Here is a 19,364-nt window from a genome sequence, read left to right as displayed (position 1 = left end):
TAAAAAATGTTTGTGAACCTAGCAATGACAGTGTATGTAAAGACTCTCTGAGATGTTAAATTGGATTTGTTTTTTAATGAAGATAATTCAAAGCTGCTGTGAAAGAACACTGGACATATTCTCACGTATTAGAAGCTACCCTTGTAATTTTGAGTTTCTTTGCTAGCTGTGTTTGAGTTGCAAATGATGTATGGAGAATCAATAAAGTTGGAAGAATTGTTGCCATTCTGATAAAATGTCATTTTAAGCTAAAAAAAGTCAAAATTTCAAATAACTTTTGTTCATTCTCTCTTAAATTCTGTGAATTCCAGTTCTGTTTTTATTGGACTGAAACTCTGTCTTTTGTGGCACAGTGGTATCTGTTTGATATGTTTTTAATCCTATGTTTCTGAATTTGTTTTTCATAACATTGGGTTTATAAAGGACCTTTATGTAGAATGCAGGGTGAATTGTTTATCTGTACTTTAGACTTGGTTTACCTTGCTTTTCCTTTTTCTTTCTTTTTCATTTTATTTTTTTCTTCTTTTTCTTTTTTTTTCTTTTTCAAGTTGGCAGTGTTTCTCATTTTCTAAGATTAATTATGTGTGTAGGCCACAGTTCTCTTCACGTATTGCCTGTTCTGGTACACCTGTTGAACCCATGCTTTTTTTTAAAAAAAAAGAACTATTTCTTTGCCTGTTTTATAGACAAAGAACTTGCGTTTTTACTTGTGTTTCTTTCTTACACACAATTTTAAAGCAGACTTCTATTTTCAGATACGAAAACAAATTCTGTGAGATTGTGTCAAATGGTAATATCTTTCCTGCTACAAATGATAGATGTATCTTAACCTCATGACTAGTGTTTTTCAACATAGAAAGGCTACCTCAACATGATTAGAGACTGAAGGAGGGAATGAGAGATTGAAAAGCTATTCTGTGCAGGTAAAAATCATGAGACTGCCTAAGGGGAATGGAGCCTTCCAACTGGTAATGTTTAAGATTGGCAGTTTTTCTCATTCTATATAAGACTGTTGGATTGGTTTTTGGAGCTCAAAGAATTACTCTTCCTCTGACTTCTTAGAAGACGTTTATCACCAGTTACAGTTACTTGTCAGTGACAGAAATCAGGTGCAAGACTTGTTTATAAATATGAACAAGGAAGCTTTTGGAAAAGACAGTGGGTAAACGCAGAAGTTTCTTTGAAAGTGTTACAGTTCTGCAAAGCCATTCTCAGTGTCAGCATCTGGTTCAAGAATAACTGTTTTTCTTTCATTTCTCTGAGCAGCTCCGCAGGTGTCCAGTGCTTTTGTACTGGTCAAAGAGATAACACTGACTGCTTCCTTTCCTTCCTGTTGTTTTTTTGATTATTTGCTTGGTTTTAATACTTGTCAAGTTAGCTGTACAGAACTGAAAATCTGGGGGTTTAGCTCATTTTGCTACCTTGTATCTGACAGCTAATGTTGCTTGAGTAACAGCAGTTTTCTCATTCGAGACGTTTGAAACAGAAAAAGTGAGGTAATTTTCAATAAGTTTGCAGCTCTGCTTTTCTTCACTGAAGAAAGAATATCGTGTAACAGTTGATTTTTGTCTGCTATTACATTAGACCCATATAACACACAGGATTTCCACTGCAGTGCCAAGTAGAAGGGGGGGGGGGGGAGCAGGATTTAGACTTAAAACAAAAACACACACACAAAAAAACCAAACCCAAAATACCTTAGTCAAAAATGTTATCCAGGTAAAATACGTTTAAATATATATTCTGCAGAGCACAAAATATTCCTCAGTTGGCCTTTAAAATACACAACTAGACTGCAAGTAGTTGACATTATACATAGCCTGCAGATTAATTCATGTCACATAAAACCACAGAGCCCTGTGCTGGTGTTGGTTGCCTTCAGTTCCCTCAAGTTCACAGTCTCGCAGGATCAGGCAAGGGTCTGGTAACTTTTCAGGTACTATCTCTCTATGTTGCATATAGGGGAGAAAGAAGAATAGCCAGGGTATGACGATGTGCTCTGGTGTTTGGAGTAGCTACAATCAGTCAATTGTGTTTTGCTTACAACAGTGTCCTTACTTTAAAGTTATCTTCACTACATGAATGTGACTTTTGCTCAGGTTAAGAATTTGCCCGCTTTTAAGGAAAGATCCCTCAACATTTACACTCTGCATCCTTGATATTCTTAAAGTCTTTCAAGCAACACAACTTAAACCCTCAATGGATTTTTAGGTTTGCTAGTTTCCAGATGCAGTGGGCATGTATTATGCAACTCTGATTTTAAACTGGACTGGAGCCATCCCTAAAGAGGGCCGATTCAATAGCCAATTGATACTTACTTGAAAAGCAAACTGAGGAATTTCTGAAAATAACAGGCATAGAACATACTTTTGTCATGTGAAACAGTTCTTCTGTATTCCCTCAATCACTGCTTTGCCTGTCTGTCTCTCTCCCTGCTTGTAAATCATACTATGAATGAGATGATCTGGATAGGTACCAGTCAAAATCCTAATTATGAATGGAGCAATTGAGATCCGCACTGACTCAAGAAGCTGTGTAATTTGCAGGCACCTACACCTTACTGCAGAGAGCAGTTTCGGCTATCTTGGGAAGAATGAACTAGATTCTCCCATATGATATTGCTGCTCTAAAATGCAGCAGTAAGTGCTATACATCTTTGTTTAAGATTATGACATTGATGTATGCTTATTTGATACCATAATTGTTTTAGCATCTCAATTTAAAAATTAGATCTGGAATTGCTGTTTAACTATGTTGTTGCTTTTACTTTACTCCAAAAGTCTCAACTCCCATGTGTGTGCAATGCTACAGTGGATCCTAGCATTCAGTTGGCCTCTTATCTTACAACAGTACAGGTAATAAACTGTAAATTCTGGAAAAGAAGCATTTGATGTGCACAGTCCGTGGAAGAATGCTCATTAAAATGTAGCCAATAAATAACTAACGCAGGGCTACATAACTCAAATAGATGTTAGTTTTGTGAAGGAGAGAGAACCTACCCAGCTGTGGTATCTATAGATATGGGACTTTAAGGAGTAATTCCAAGTTCATTAACTTGGTATAATTTATTTTATTATGCTATTTTCCGAAAGGGTAATGTTGCTGTGTTTGCTTTGCTGGCCATATTTTGACATAGAGCCTTGATCTGGCTTGCCTAAATTCCACCTTGGCTTTTATTGGATAAGGCATCCTCTGCTTCCTGCTCAAAGCTGTTGCATTGAAAAATCAAGAGTTCAAGGAGATCTTGAGCTTAAAGCTTTGGCTTGTCACCAAGCTGACAGGTGACCTGAGCAAGTTATGCAATCCTGCCTACATCAGCTACGCCTTCTGTGAAACACAGGCGTGATACCTGTGATACCTGTCAGGCTCAGGAACCTGTAGAGCAAAAATGTTCTAAAGGGAATATAATGATGCAGAATGATTAATTTGATTGAATCCATCTGCCTACATGCTTGCAAAACACCTGCAATTTCACAGATGTAGTAAGTGAATGTAGTCGCACTATTTTTTCTCTGCATCGGTCAGGAAATTCGAGCTGTGTTACTTGAATACAAATGACAGAATCAATGCTATACACATCATGTTGTACATGGGTTGACAGGTCCTCGTGAGCTATCTTCCCTCAGTAAACACTGAGGTACAAAATTTGTCTCATCTGTTGTATCTATTGCGTGGCCGAATGACCGTGTATACGTGTTTGTACACATGCCTTTATATTGCCTCAGAGAAATTTTTTTTGGTGTTCGCTGTCCTGTTTTTTTCTGCTCAAAAGAAACTTTCATTTGCTTAACCGCTCCTGTGGGGAGATTGCAGAAAGCCAATTCATTTCAAGGTTTGCTTTGCTGTTCATGAAAAACTTCACATATTTACATATCTGAATCAGGTAATGTAAGCTTCTTAGAGAAAGCAAGATGTGGCATATGTGGTATCTCGGGCATTAACTTTTCAGAGAGAGCGAGAACAGATATGCTGAGCTTTTGCTGTGCGATTCTCTTCAGAGTAATGAAAAAAATTAAGTTTCGGAAAGTTCAGGATAACAGCCAGAGAGGCTTTTTCAATGCCTATTGGAAAGCCTAGGTAGAAAGTCCTTCATAGAAGCAGCTGAAGGGTTTGAATTAATTGTTACAAGAAGAGAAAGGCCTTAGCCTTAACAATACAATGAGAAGAGACATGCAACACAGACCTGCGTGTAGCTAAAATCGCACTGATTTTGAGTAGAGCCTCTGCTCAGTGGTGTATGCTGGACAAGACATTGGTTATGAATTCACTCGTGGTAAAATGGAATTAAGCTGGGTTATTTTTTTGTTTTACGTTACTGAGAAGACATGAATACAGACCAATTTTACCAACTTCATGTGTCCTCTAATTACTTTTTCTTTCTTTAAGTCCCAGCTTCAGGAGCCATAAGATTACCTGACAGTCTTACTTTGTATTAGAAGATATATCTATATTGTAAGAAAAGCCTGGAATAAGAATTTTGAAGTACAAGATCGACAAGAATAGCAAGCTACAAAAGCTAGAAAGTAAATAAAAAAGAATGCAGAACATAATTTCAAAACCTCTTTCACTGTCTGTCCTGATAACTATTGAGCAGTGCATTTAATAGTGTTCAGTAGTGCTGGCACTGGGACGCTGTTTCTCCTCTCTTATTTTAGTTGTTCAGCTCTATAACGCGTATGGGTTTCCAATGTACTCAAATGCACAGTCTCAGCCAGTCTTCCCTCCTGTGGAACTATGTATAGAATTCATTGAGGTTTGCATTGAGGAACACTTGTAACTCTTCCTACTACCAGAGCTTTCATCAGACCTCTTATTTCTCTACCAACTGCCTACCCCCTCTCTTCTGCACAGTCTACAGAGAAAGCAAAAGCAGAATAGATAGCCTGCAAAGATATGTGTATACACGTATTAATTGCAGGTTTTGGTATAGATGATGGGGAAGTTTTCAGGTATAACTTCATTCTAACCTTTCCTAGCTACTGTTGTGGGTGGGTTTTCTTGTATGGTAGGTACAATCCAAAATACTGTAGAGAAACTAATGGCCAGATGTTACTGTTAAACACATGAAAATCTAAAAAGTCCAGTTCTGTGGATCTCTTTAACAGGCTGACTCCTCTAGGTCAGTTATTCTTAGCCTGGTTATTTTCATTTTATGGCATTACAGGTCTAAGATTAGCCTGTTAGGCGTTATCATGCCATCTGAGTTACCTCCTAATATAACTGTACACCGGAATGATTATTTATAGACAGAGCATTCTGTCATTTTTGCTTTATTTCTGGTAGTTTAAATAAAGAAGAGCAACATTCAAGAAAAACCACAGATTCCTTCCTGCTGCCAAAACATGATAACTGCCTGCTGAGGGGCAGGAATATTGTTTAAAATGTGTGCTTGCAGTAGATGCAAACATCCACTTTATCCCCCCTAATTCTACTAAAATGAGGTATCTCAGGGTACCACTGCTCCTGTCTCTTCTGGAGGAGGGAGAGGGGTGCCAGATCAATGCACTGAACAACAGGGAAGACAGGGTTGTGATTTCTGATGAAAACAAATATATCCAGCTGTTATTTTTAGGGGCTGGCACCATCAACCTCCATGTTCAGTGTGAACATGTCATATATGCACACAGCTCCTCCAAAATGGATCCATCTAGTTTTGTTATATAAAAGTGATGTCTGCTGTTCAGTTCCCCTTCCAGGTGCTTTTCACAGACACAACAGGAAGCTTCAGCAAATTGACACATTTTTAGCAAACCAGTTTTTATGGCAGCTTCACAAACATTTCTGCTCACAAGAAAAACTTGAATCCTAGACCAGAGCTGTCATTCAGAAGCACGGTAAGGCACATTCTCTCTGAAGGAAGTTCACTGGGATCTTTGTGCTTGCATGTGTTAACTAGGAGTAAGTTTTTAGTGACAGTTTAGTAAAGAGCAGCAAATATAGTAAAGTGGCTGGTCTTCAGCTGGGTGTCAGTGCAGCCTCTGGCTGTAGCTGTTGCTCAGAAAGCTGGCAATTTGTAAAATAGTGACATATTAATGGATTATGGTTATCTAATGAACTCTGTCCTTTCTTTTTTACCTTTCTCTTTTAGATAAATGACATGTTTATGTCTTTGTGCACATTCTGGGTGTAATCAGGGGGCACTTGATCTGTTCTGCCTTAAAATGTTCCCAGTGTAAAAAGGCTTGCAAAATCAATAGAAGTCTTTGCATAGTTGAATGATACAGTGCCAGTTTAACTTCCATTATATAATAAGCAGCTGATTTCTTTTTGTCAGGCTGGCAGCTCTGTGCATGACTGTGTAAAGGTACTTTGGCATTTAGTATAAACTGAGCACAGCCTACACATTTGTTTTATTTGTTTTGTGTCTCCCAGTTGTAAACTCCTTCTAGCTTGTGGAGTATAAAAACACAAGAGCTCCAAGAATTCCAGCCCTTTTTGGATGAATGTGCTTGAAACAGAGCATGTTTTATTCTAATGATAACATGTTCCTTCTAGTAACGAAACTGAGTATCATCAAAGGAGACATGAGAAGGAACAGAATTAATTCTTTGAAAATGCCAAATATATAAATCATGTTTTTACTATCAAAGACTATTGTTCTCTTTCATGATCCCTGTGGCTGAAGGTATGCATGCTACAGGGAGGAAACGCAGCTATTCAATTTCAGTGAAGTCTGGAATGGAATAATGAGGAAATTTCATGTTAATTTAATAATTTCTCTCAATTGTTCTGTTCTTAATCCAAGTTTCCTTTTTCTTTCTTAGTGCCCAAGGCCACCACCTTGTTGGTATTGTGCAGTAACAATATGAGAAGGAGAAGCGAAAACAAACTTTAAAGCTTCATCTTACACAGAGACTCTTTTTGGTGTTCTCTACTCCTGTTTACATTTAGTAAAATGTTAGTGATGGTCTTTTATTTACCTGTTCACAACTCCTTTTCTTGCAGAGACAGTAAGTTCTTAGTTCTCTTCATAGAATCATAGACTCACAGAATGGTTTGGGTTGGAAGGGACCTTAAAGATCATGTAATTCCAAACCCCCGCCATGGGCAGGGACACCGTCCACTAGACCAGATTGCTCACAGCCCTATCCAACCTGGCCTTGAACACTTCCAGAGATGAGGCAGCCACATCTTCCCTGGGCAACCTGTTCCAATACCTCACCACACTCATAGTAAATAATTTCTTCCTGATTATATCATCTGAATCTGCCTGTTTTCAGTCTAAAGACATTCCCTTTTGTCCTACCACTACATGACCTTGTAAAAGTCTCCTCTTCAAATTTCTTGTAGGACCCCTTTAGGTACTCAAAGGCTGCTCTAAGGCCTCTCAAGAGCCTTGTCTTCTCCTGGCTGAACAAGCACAACTCTCTCAGCCTGTCTTCATAAGAGAGGTGCTCCAGCCCTTGGATCAATCATCTTTATAACCTCATCTGGATGTGGTCCAACATGTCCATGTCCTTCTCATGTTGGGGGCTGGCTGCAGTGGTCCAGATTGAGTCTTATGAGAGCAGAGGAGAGGAATCACCTCCCTTGACCAGCAGGGCATGCTGCTGGTTATGCAGCCCAGGACATATTTGGCTTTCTAGGCTGCAAGTGCCAAACTTCCAGGTCATGTTGAGCATCTTATCAACTGACATTTATCTACTTGTTTGAACTCTAGATCAACATCCCTATTGAAAAAAATGTGTTTTTCCTAAGCCTTGGGAAGTCTTTCTCCTATGGATACAAAAGTAGTAAAATTCCTGGACTGTTTTAAGTTTTTGATATTCTAATTGCATCTAACCTAGAAGTTTTAAAAAGCTTAAAAGAATACACAAATTACAAAATCTCCAAGAAACACAAAATTAAATACATAGATTTTTTGGTATTTCATGCTGATGTGAAAAGTGACAGCATTAGTATGAGGCACAGAATGGTGTAAGAAATAGAAAACGGAAAATCATCAGTATGAGTCTCTGTATTAACATATATTAACATCTCTACTTTTACACGTAGTACATATTGTTCAAGGACTATATAGAAATTACTTAGATGCCTTAAAATGCTCATCATATAAATCCTTGCAGAGTAGCTGCTGAAATCTAGTGGGACCTAAATTCAGGAGAGCACTTTACCTTGGGAGTCCAGTAGATACTCACCAGCCTGTGTCGTGCATATGCTCAAAACTGTTCCAGGCTCCAAAGACAGATCCACTCATTCCCACACGCATGTCAGAAAGTTGGCATCCTTTTATTTGCTGTCACCGTTTTTTCTACAGGATCTGTTTCAAAAGAAGAAAGTTTTACTCTATTGTTTATTTTAAGAATAGTTAGCATAAAAGGAATGCCATAGGAAATAGTAAGTCTTACCTAGGTTTATTCAAGGAGTATGAGGGAAGGACTGGCAGGAACGAAAGAGTTTTGAGGACAATATGAGAGAATTTTATAAATGGAGTAGTAGTGCAGAGCTGTGCTATACAAGATATTGTTGTGAGGGAGAGTGAGAAAGGCACTGAAAGTGCAAGAGAACTGTGTAAGAGGTGAAAACGAGGGGAGTTTGACTATCCATGAAAAGCAGAAAAATACAGGTAAAGAGTTATGAAAACAATCAACTTCAACTGGGATAAGTTTCTGTCAAACACCAAAGCCATCATGAAGAAATAGGAATATTTTGGAATATGGAAACTGTAATATTGGAAATTTGGAATATTGGAATATTGGGAATTTGGAGAAGTAGCAATATTTTGGAATTGACACAAGTTGTTTAAAACAACTCAGGTCTGTGTTACTCTTGCAGTCACACAGTAAGCTAGTAATCAGGGATTTCCCTCACCATTGTGCAGACTATTTTTCTGTTTGTTTTTAGTTTGGGGTGTTGGGACTTTTTTGTCTGAGAATGAGTACTTTGTTTAGGGGAGATATAGGGCACTGAGTCTGTTTATGCATCTGCTGCAAGTTCTGCCACATTTCACCATCCAGACCTCCAGCCCACTGTAGCTCATATTTCCTGGTGAACCTGCAGAGCAGTCTCACCAGAGATTTGCCATAAGTTCCCATCACTGTGCTATCTGCACCATCCTTATCTTGCCTTTGTCACTTGCCCTAGTAGGCAATTTTCTGAGCTCTGTGCTTATTTTCTCTAACTTTTTTTTTCTTTTTTTTTTTTTTTGGTCTCATGCCAGCACATACAGGGTGATAATGGGGCAGCTGAAGAACTTAATGGGGAAAGAGGGAAAATTACAGCATCAAAGGGCTATAGGCAAAGAAATAAAGGAATGATAATGCAGCTGAGTTAAGTAATGGTTATGCACTGGACGATTAAGGATACTAATACTGACATAGCTATTCTGTTTAGAAATTAAATGGTTAGAAGTAGGAAGTAGAAAAAATTTCCCTAGGGCTAAAATTCTCAAACCTCCTTTAAGAGTGAATACCTCTCTCTGGTCATTGGTCATGCATATATACTTGTCACTGGTATGCATATACAATTACAGAAGATGTATACATGTAAGCTTATCACCAGTCATATTCCATCTCCCCTCACTGGGGATGTTTTGTTATGGCTGTGTTAAAACCTGCCAAAATTTTTGGGAATTCTGGGTTTCACAAGTTAGTTCAGATAAGCTTGAATGAGTGCCTAAGGCAGAGTGATCTTCCTCCTCCTGCAGCCACAGGAGGCGGACGTGCACCTGTAAACCTCCCCATCTGTCTGCTGTCCTTCATCTGCCAATATCCAGGGGTCTGCAGCAGCACACATTTGTTCCCAAAGACCTCAGGAACTCAGTCTTAAGGACCTAAGGTTTTTTATTTGCTCTGTGGAATACTAGGTCTGTTCTGGTAGCGACTAGGAGCACCAGGTGCAGGGCAGGTTATAAAACATTTAGCAGCCAATTTGACTATAGTGATCTCCTGCAGATTCAGAATTATGTGAGTGCAGAAATCTGGACTATTCCTTTCTTCATTTTCCTCTTTCTGCTTTTTTTTATTTTTATTTTTGTTTTAATTGTTGTAATCTGTGAATACTACATGTATGTGATTGTACAGATGTACAGCCTCAATACATCAGAGTGAGGGAGGACCGTAGAGATAGCAGCTGGCATTGCTGGGAAGAAGGAGCAGCGGTCTCATCCTCCCTTTGGTCTTAGGATCTCATTCCTCTGCTGAGGAGTCACATCCCTTGTACTGACACAGGTATTCATGTGTCCATTGGGTCTGATGGGATGAACAGCTACCCTCAGTTAAAATGTGCCTTCTGCTTCCCCATGCCACTGCAGGTGTGTAATGCAGTGTGGGGAAGGAGGGTATCATCTTCAGGGTTGGAGAGGCCACACCAGCTGTGGTCCCAAATACATGTCAAACTGCTGCTTGGGAAATCTTCCATGCCTAAAGAATATACCCATTGCTCCTCTTAACATTTAAAGGTTGGACCCTAAAATTTCACACCCGATTAGCACCTTGTTAAACTCCAGTTTATTATATAGCACTGTACTCTTAAGTAGAATTTACATTAATACTGTCCCTGTGAAGCTGTCAATAATTATGTTTCCTCATCCAAAGGGTAGATTTTATCTGTTACTTTGAAAGGAAAATACCCTACAAATATATGTTGTTTATATTAAGTAGAAAATTGTGTTGGCTTTAGCAGCCTGCACCAAATTCAAACATACTGGAAGCAGTAGCCAGCTGCACCTCTGAACCACTATCAGTCCTGATGCAGTGCCATGTGAAGAGTCTGCTGCAGAAAAGTCTTCATGGCTCTTGCATTTCATTTTTGCTTCATTCTTTTTTTAACCTTTCTCGTGGAGAAAATGTTTTGCCAGACATCCTCCTGCTGTAATCCCTGCTATCCTCATTTATTTTTGTAAACTTAGAGTGCTCCAGTATTCCTTTATCCTTTTTAGACAACCTGGCAATCAGTAGAATTCAAGTTATGGGAGGAGAATTTTCCTTCGTGTGATGCTGTTCCCTGGTTGCTACTCTAGGTACTGGTATCAAATACTTTTTATGTAAACCAAAACCATAAAATAACTACCAGATGCTGACATGCTACCAAATGCAGGTCAAAAGGACCATATAGTTGTCACAGTTGTTGCTGTTCATTTCTTACCAAGTGTGGTTTCAAGTTAAAGGTAGGGTCTGACTGTCATGGTTGGCACTGGGCTGTGCTGAGCCTGGTGGCATGAAGTGCAGACTTTTTTTTTTTGATCAGAACCCTTCAAAACGGCTTTGCTCTCCACAGTAACACCCAAGATGCCAGATCTGAAAGGAGATTTTCATTGCTGTTCCTTTGCTGTGAAAGTCTGTACATCTGAACTGGGGACCGCCAAAGACTGTATCCCTTGTGGTACAAAATGGAAAATGAGAAACATTAGTTAGTAACATTGTGTAGGAAATAATTTGTTGTGGCCAGCTGTCAGGACTTGGTATTTGACTAATTGTCCAAACTCTCAGTTGGGGAAAACTCAGCTTTCTCGTTAGATAACATGTTCAGGTGTTTGTGATTATAAATTCACTTATAAAGTCTACCCAGAAGACAGTAGTTGCTTTCTGCAAAAGAGAGGCTATGTAGATTAATCTTATATTTCTGCACTAAATCTACTTTGGTTTTGTATAACCCTTACTTGCACTCCCCAGAAGACCTGTAGTTATGCAAATAATTCTCATTTATAATATGTTTTTCCTCTTCCAATGTAGATGGATGGATGATTAGACGGATATTAATAGTATATGTTCTATGCAAAAAAAAAGCATAGTAATGCAAATGAAAATCAGACTCTTTCTGCTTATGAAAGTCATTGCAAGCTCTTAATCATCTTAAATCCAATTAGCCTTTTCCTGTTTCTGACATGGCTCTCTTTGAGATAGGATAAGCGAACTGGAATATTCCTGATGACAGAGCCTCCTTGATGAATATAAAAACTTACTTTTATCCTGCTTTCTGTATTTCCTGTTTTCATTTTTTAATCTTGCTGTACATTGGCCACATGTTGTCACTGAGTTGTCTGCAATGACAGACATCTGTTTTTAAGGTTATATTAAGGTTAATGAAGCACAGCAAGGTATATTCTACTCATTCATCCCAATAGAAATAACTGTGCACATACAAAAAATGAATGAACTCTTCTGTTTCCCTATCACAAAGCTTTATGACGACCTCTGGCATTCCTCAGAGCCTTCCATGAAATATCCTGAAGAGATTTGTTTCATTTGTGGTTTTAACCCAATCAGTCTTTTTTCCATTATTATTCTTTCCAGACCTCTATTAAAATAGCAATTACTGTTGCCTCACTGCGCTACCAACCTTTTCTTAAATTCAAAAAGAATACTTATTTCCCTTCTGCTTTAGAACTGTTTCTGATCAGCAACAGAGTTCTGGTAACTTCATATAAAAGCCAGAGCAGACACAAACTCCAGTGAGACACCTTGGGAAGGACATTTTAAGTCCAGATAATTCTGTGGACCAGATCCTTAACCGGTACCAAGTGTCACTGCCCACTCACATCCAGACCCTATTTTAGTCACCATTTTGTTAGTCCTGTGAAAGAATTTGTTAGGGTTTGTGTCTTCAAATATGCATGCAGTTATAATTCAAAACTCCTAACTTCATCCTACAAAGTCAGTTTGCATCAAACTTGATTTGTTCCCTAAATGTCTGTGAGATTAAAACAAGTCAAATTTAAACAAAAGTTGGCTCAGTTGTGGCTGTTAACGGAGGATATAGTTTCTGAGAGAACATATGGGGAAAGAATATCTCTTTCCCTTTCTTCTTTGAAAATAACATATGTGGCTCTTGTTTGGCTAAAATAATTTTTGCTAAAACTTTTGTGATTAATCTGTAAGATCAGACAAAACATTAACAATTTAAATTCAAAGCCACTTGTTTTAAAAATATCAGGAGATTAATGCAATCGCAGCAGTTTATTCATATCGTCCTTGACTAGCGTGTTTACAATTATAGCGGTATAAGCTGATTGTATTTAAAAAGAACAAAGTATTTTTGCTTCACCACTCATTTGCAGTACTGTCTGTAGATGTGGTCCAAATGTTTAATTTTTTTTTTTTTTTAAAGAAGACTACAAATCTGATATAAATACTAGAGGATAAAACATATGAAGAGGGATTAAGGGAGCTATATTTATAGTCTATAACTGAGAGGGTTCAAGGGACATGGGCACAGGCTATAAATAACTTCAAGGTAACAATATAAATGAAAGAAGGGAATTATTTGTTCTGAAAAGATGGTGAAGCATGGAATAATAGCCTGCAGCAAAGAAAAGAAAAGTTTAGGTTAGGTGTTAGAACTTTTTTCTACCACTAAGAGCTGTGGAAAGCAGAGACATAAATAGGTAAGGCAGGAGGCGAAAGCAGTACCTAAAGGACTAGCTACAGGTCCTTTACAGGTATTTGGCTGCAGATTAAAATTACTCATAGTTGGAGTTGTGTTACAAAATTCACAGGGCAAGACTTAGTAACACAAAACTTTTTTTTTGTTGTTTTCTTACCTGTTGTATTCTATAATGCCCACATTTCATGGTGTGCATTAATTTCCCATGAAGGCTATGTAGACAGCGTTCCTCCCAAGATTATTGTGCAGCTTTAACCAGATTAGGGGGTAAAAAATAACATCATTAGTCAATTATAACCTCATTTAGTAGCAGGATTATGAAGTTGTGTTATTTTAATCAAAGTGGCAGAGTCTCATGTTATTTCTTGTTCTGGTGAGAAGGAAGAAGTCCCTTCTTTTCATCAGTCCCTAGGTGAGATGGTGGCTTTTGAACGCTGTAACCCTTGGTTACTGGTAAGCAAAATAGCTTGTATGACTTGTACATGGTAATGTCAGAATATTGGCTATTTGTTGGGCACTGCTGACTTCACTAGAAAGAAATAGTTTTGGTAGGTTGCGTGCTGGCCTGCTTCTAAGTGAACCCTGATACAGCAGTGACAGAAGGAAAAAGGCGAAGAAAGGGCATGAACCACAGAACAAATTGTAGTGTTGTAACTCTCATGGCCCTCAGCCATAAACCTCTGAAAACAATGCGGTTCTAATCTAGGTCATTGCTTGTACACATTTTGCTTTATTCCTCCTTTGGTTCAGTGTGTCTGGGGAGCTTCCTAACACTGGGAATTTTATTTGGCAAGTTAAAATTTTCAGACAAGATGCTTTCACTGTAACCCAACTAAGAGTGGTCATGTCACACCATGCCATTGAGAACAAAAGAGAAGGCTTGAAAGACCAGAGTTATTTGAAGGTGGTGCCAAATGTGTTTGAGAGAGTGTGTGTGAGAGAGAGGGAGAAATTATAAAATCATAGAATCATAGAATAGTTAGGGTTGGAAAGGACCTTAAGATCATCTAGTTCCAACCCCCCTGCCATGGGCAGGGAAACCTCGTTACTGGTCTCCAGCCAGACATTGAGCCATTGACCACAACTCTTTGTGTGTGGCCATCCAGCCAGTTATTTATCCACTGAGTGGTCCACCTATCAAATTGATGTCTCTCCAGTTTAGAGACAAATCAGTTCAGTAAAGTTGATAAACTGCACAGATATATTTGGACCTCTACAAATGACACATCCCTTACTTGATCATTCAGCAGATGTATGACTTTTCCAGTACTCATGGGCTTTTTATGTCATGAAAGCAATAAGACAGGTTATTGCAATATGACAGTGCAAGTGCTGCAGCATTACATTAATATGACAACTGATTTTGCTTGTCTGACATGTAATCCATTAAGCAATAATGGATTTAAGGGACTTATGGCTGTGGTTGCTACATGCAGTAACCATTGTAAATATTGTTTAACATTGATCAAATCACACAGAAGTGTTCAGCTTGCATAGCTTCAAGAAGCATGTGTATTTGTGCTAGGAGAGGAAGGTAGTTTCTGCTCGTTTCTGCCCGGGATTTCATGCTCAGTAGCCTATACGCTTGAGCTGTTAGCATCACCAGACATCTCCATTGCTGTTAAATCAGGCAGGGTCTACTGTTGAATTAGAGGCTTTTGGGCACACCTGAACTTAAGATTTGTAACTAGGAGTGGATTGGATTTACTGAATAATAGCTTAGACCATGTGCCTTTAAACTTGAAGGCATTTAGTTAATACTTAGCTCTTTCCACTGTCTCTGCTCTGTACCCGTTAGCTGTTAATTTTCTCAGCTTTCAAAAATCTCTGTCTAAAGATACTTGATAATATTATTTCATGTAGATAACAGGTGAAAAAATGAAAATCCTGTGTGGCAGAGGGCAGCAGTGGTAGAAATTTGATTTTATACTCACCACCTCTTTTTGTCATCCTTTCTTGGCCACATTCAAAACCATATTTCCTCTTTGCCTAAATGGCAGCACTGGAAGCATAACTTCTCACTCAGTGGCCACCCTTTGAAATATGAAAGTGGTGCAAGATGGCTCTGGTGCTACAGCTATCATGTAGACCGGATACCTCTGGATTTGGGATAAGTTATTAGGAGAGTGCTGGTCATAGCCTTGGAAATCAGCAGTAATTTCCTATTGTCTATCTCTGCAGAGCAAGCACTGGCTGCCCCTTGGAGTAATTTGCCTAATTTCACTCAGTGGCCTCAGAACTTAGATGTTGGTGTCTGGATATTGATAGTTTTCTGAGTACTGACAATTTCACTTGTGAAAACAATTTAACAAATGCTCTTTACAAAAGCTCCAGCCTTCAAGAGATTAAGCTGCTAGGAAATGAGAGATCTGGTTTCATTTATTAAAACTTTAGTATAGAGCCGTATATTTGCAGTGCGTGAAGCGTAGTATGTCTTAAGTTTTCTTTCTTCATGGGGTTTGCCATGATCTTTTCTTCTGCTAGTCTGTTTTCCTCTAAGCTGTGAAGTTTGTATCTTCTGTGCCATAAAAAGTGTTTCTCATGGGTTTCTTTTTGGGATAACCTGTACAGTATACATACAGCAGACCTTGCTGATGCCTCTTGGCATTCCCTGAATTACACTGCTATACACTGGCAGAAAAACTCAAGGGTGTTGGGACATAATAGGAGCTACGCATCCTTGTACACACAAATATACTCCTCCCATCAGAATGAGTGATGAAAAAAAGTGAAAAATGTGAAAGTGTTTATGATGTGGCTGGCTTGGGATTCTTTGGCCTGAAGGATGTGTTAAGTGTGTAAGATTTGGTTTTGTTAGTTATAAGGCCTCCATGCATTAAAAGAATAAAGAACCTTGGGTCATGCTGAAAATCAGAATGAACTAAATTTAGTTAAGAAAAAAAACCCTGTTAATTTCCCAAGATTATTAAGATGGCACTTGCATGTTTATTATGACTTCTTAGGTAAAAGAATAAAAGAAACCAATCTGCAGCCCATCAGATTTCCAGTGAAAATGACACTAAGATGAAAAGTCTCTTTGGCATCCATAGTGGCACATTTCAGAATTTAATGATTGTTATATTTTGAATGAGCTGTCCATAAATACTTTAATACATTTTTTTGCCTTTTGGCAGCTGTCTTACACTCTAAAAGTCCTTATCACTTTATTTATGTCACCATCTTGACTGACAGTATCCTTGTTTTCTATTGACCTTTCCCAAAGTTAAAGAAGAGTAAGTCAACTTTTCTCCCAATTTTATTTCTGTTGGTATTTTCTCCTTGTCCTTCTTCTATTCATGCAAAACTGTGGATTTAATTATTAACACCTTTGGAATGCTTGGACTCTTCTTGGTGTGGTGAAACCTGTCCTTATGAGTGGAGAAATCATTAAATGAACAAATCCAAAGAATTTAGAAAATAATTGATAATTTGAAAAAAAAAGTCATTTTGTTTATGTAGATTTTAGGATTCATTCAAATTATTTGGATAATTTGTCACAAAATAGGAACAGCTCTCAGTTACTCTAGTAACGTAGTCTCTCATAGTGTTCCTTATGGCATTTTTGTTTACTTGATAAAATGTATGGAAAAACTGTCTGTCTAGTTGGTGGGTGCCAGTTCCTGTCCACTTTGTGTTGTGATTTTGTTTCCTAAGTATTTCAAGATGTCGATCACTTATTCACAGTGATATGAATAGATATCCAACTTGTTCAAAATCTAAAAACTTATTGCTGATCCAAAATTAATGATCTTAATTTATGCCTGATGCCAGCTAGTAAAGTCTGTGATTAAATTGCCATTTTCTTTCAATCACTGGTCTTTATATATGGAAAAATATTCAGAAAAGGCTAGCCTCTGGTATGGAATTTTATTTGCTTGTACTTAGGCCAAAACCAAATGTGCATGTGTCATGGCTTACATACTTTTACAAACTTGAAAAAGGAAGCATAAAATTAAGTACTATTTTTACTTATTATAGAAAGAACAAAATCACATGCTGATGTTATGTTCTTCAGTCTTTCAGGAAATATTTTATTGTTAGAACAGAAGCCCCAGGGCTGTCGTGCACAGCTGAGCCTGAAGTCTCTGCAAAACTACACATTCTTCCACATTCCTTCTGGCACCTGTGCCTACACTGCTGTTGTTGCTTGAGAAGTAAGAAAATTATATAGGCAATTAGGCTATGCTGAGCTCCCTGCTGCTGAAGCTACTTTGCTGTGAGTAAACAAAGAGGCAAATGAAAGCTGTTGTCCTGGTTTCATTACTGCACTGTGGTCATGCCATTGTTAAGAGCCCCAGGACATGCACAGAGGTCATTGTGGAGAAAGGGCCATAGTTTATTCAGTTAAGTCTGGAAATAAATTCTTGATAACAGGTTTAAACTTAAACAGGGAAAGTTCAGGTTAGATATAAGGAAGAAGCTCCTCACTATGAGGGTGGAGAGGCACTGGAACAGGCTGCCTGAAGAAGTGGTAAATGCTCCATCCCTGGCAGTGTTCAAGGCCAAGTTGGGCAGAGCCTTGGTCGATGTGGTCTAGGTTGAGACATCCCTGCCAGTGACAGAAGGGTTGGAGCTAGATGGTCTTAAGGTCCTTTCGAACCCAAACCATTCTATGACTCTATAAGTAAATTTAAAATGAAATAATGTGTTATGCCTATTAGGACTATATGGGCTTTTTCCTGCAACCCTTTGCGTATTCTAGTTCTTACCCAAGAAGTCAAGTACCCTATGTTTAAAGATTTAAAGAAGTTTTGAGACCCATAAACTTTTTGTCAGTCTGAAATGGTAGGTATTATAGCTGGACCTTACTCCATAAATGTTAGACAGAAGACCTTCTGTTGACAGTTTCTGAGAATGTCAGCTCAAGAGAAAGTTCCTTATGTTTGAAGAGTTAGGTGAAATTAAAAGAGTGCATAATAGCATTAATTATTACTTTCTAAGAATTAATTGCAATTCCTGTGGTTGGTAAAAAATGAAGCCGTATGCTCTCTGCTGTCATAGTAAATGTCACTAGATCTTTGAGCAGATTGAAAAGTTTTTTGTGGTCATAAGTATTCAAGACTTCAAATTAACAAGGACTTTTTCCAGTGGTGTTAACTTGCTTGTGTGATCATAATCTTATACTTGATTGCAGCCTTTGAAAGTGCTTTGTAAAAATTATGTTCCTTAAAGCAAATGTTTTGAGGAAGTACCTTTGGTAGGAGGGGAAAAGAATTTCTAGTTTTATACTTCAGAAGAACTTGGTGGAATTATTTGAATATTCAGGAAACAAGAGGACTCAATGTATGCAAAGCGTTGTATTAGATATACTAATTGTCAGTTACCTGGAATTGTGTTACCCGAGCTTTTCAACAGGCAAGGGCAAATGCATTTTAGGATAGTAAGGTGGAAAGATTATCAAGTTCCATAAGTTATATGATACACTTTCTTTTTAGCAGTTTGTTGACAGGAAAGAACTAGTCATTTATTTCACTGCCAATAGCGATTTCATTCTTGCCACTCAGCTTATCAGTATTATTGGTTTTTCTTCTCGGTTAAAGCCACATTTTTGTACCAGATTAGAACAGAATCATCATTGTGGCAGTCAAAGCTATGAGACTTACTTGTAAACAAGTTTATCTTTGAGATTTTCAGACTAGTGTGATGTGCCACTAACATTTATGGTTTAGAAGACAATGACACTAAATGTTTGTGGGGCTTGTGAAGGTGCCATTCAGCTGTCTGCTAAAATGTGGCTTCTTTTTTTTAACCCAGTTATTTTTGGCCAAAAGATTTCAACCATTTTTGAGAAAGGAGCTAGACAAAAATAAATGATTCTGTCCTTGAAATGTTCCATCAGTCTGCCTTAGTCTAGAGCATGGTGCTTTCTGTGCTTTAGATCTGGAACTAGATATGTGATACTTGTGGCTGAAAGGCGACTTTTCACTTTCTCTGTGCAAATCTATTTTTGTTGGCCAAAGTTAAATTGCAAATCAAGTTTTACTGTTATGTTGCTAATAAAATGTCAACGTATTCTATCTTCAATTAGCATGTTGTGTTGT

General features: G+C 38.1%; 1 protein-coding gene across 3 annotated transcripts in view; it reads left to right on the top strand.

Moving 5' to 3' along the window:
* HDAC9 (histone deacetylase 9) overlaps positions 1 to 19,364 on the top strand; it is a 385,460-nt gene that overhangs the window by 111,487 nt on the left and 254,609 nt on the right. The window lies entirely within an intron of this gene.

Source organism: Pezoporus flaviventris, unplaced genomic scaffold (assembly GCF_033815535.1).
Source record: "Pezoporus flaviventris isolate CSIRO_AGI_PZ_B2104156 unplaced genomic scaffold, CSIRO_AGI_Pfla_v1 ptg000055l, whole genome shotgun sequence".
Lineage (NCBI taxonomy): Eukaryota > Metazoa > Chordata > Aves > Psittaciformes > Psittacidae > Pezoporus > Pezoporus flaviventris.
This window is presented reverse-complemented; position numbering and strand designations above follow the sequence as displayed.